Source organism: Myotis brandtii, unplaced genomic scaffold (genome assembly GCF_000412655.1).
Source record: "Myotis brandtii unplaced genomic scaffold, ASM41265v1 scaffold97, whole genome shotgun sequence".
In the NCBI taxonomy this organism is placed as follows: Eukaryota; Metazoa; Chordata; class Mammalia; order Chiroptera; family Vespertilionidae; genus Myotis; species Myotis brandtii.
In genome coordinates, this window is record NW_005372020.1 from 1,495,677 (window position 1) to 1,496,583 (window position 907).

The window sequence follows — 907 nt, forward strand, 5'->3', positions numbered from 1 at the left end:
GCCCGCTCCCCAACCTGCTCAGCTGCCTGGCGGTGCCGCGGTGGGCGCCTGGCAGAGAGGGGGCCCAGCCAGGACGTGCCGGGAGACTGTGGACAAGAAACCTGAGGAGGGTGGACCCCGCAGAGCCTCGGGGCCATGTCAGCACTCACCCCTGATTCTAGGAGGAGGAAATACAGTTCTGAAAGGGCTTCCCGGCGTCGGAAGGCCATGGCCATGTGAGGGTCACTGACCCCCGAAGCAGAGGCAGGGGGCTCGGTATCCCCAACCCAACGCCCAGTGGACCCCCTGAGCCAGTCCCGGGGGCCTCTTCCCACCGCCTCTGTCTCAACCGGTCACACGTATGTAGGCTCGTGGGGTCCCCTCTATGCCAACCACCCCCCCTCCAGTCCCGGCTCCCTGGGCCCAGGTGTGCACGGGCAGCGCCTGCCGCCGGCCCGGACAGGAGGCTGGAAGCCTGTAGCCACCCGCACACGGGCCGAGGAGTCCCTCTCCTCCAGGAACCGCGGGATCCAGATGACGGACCATCACCGACCTACCTGGCCACCCACCAGCCACCCACCGGCCAAAGCACGCCCCACATTTCTTAGGAGCTGAGGCCTGCTGCCCAGTCCCACCCTCGGCCCCTGCCCTGGATGCCAGGCTGACTCCCAGCCCTCTGCCCAGCGGCCCCATGCCGCCCTGCGTCCCCCCCCCCCCAGTCCTCAGGGTCTCGCCCCGCCCCCGCCTCTGTGTCTGGCTCCCGTGTTGAGCAGCACTGGTACCAACACCCTTCCTGCTGTCCACAGGCCCGGGGCCCCCACCCCAAGTCTCCCTGGAGGCCACAGATCCTCTGGCCCAGGCCAGCCCTGCCAGGAGCTAAAAACACACCACACGCCCCTCCAGCTGGGCCCTAAAAGGCCGCTTCTTT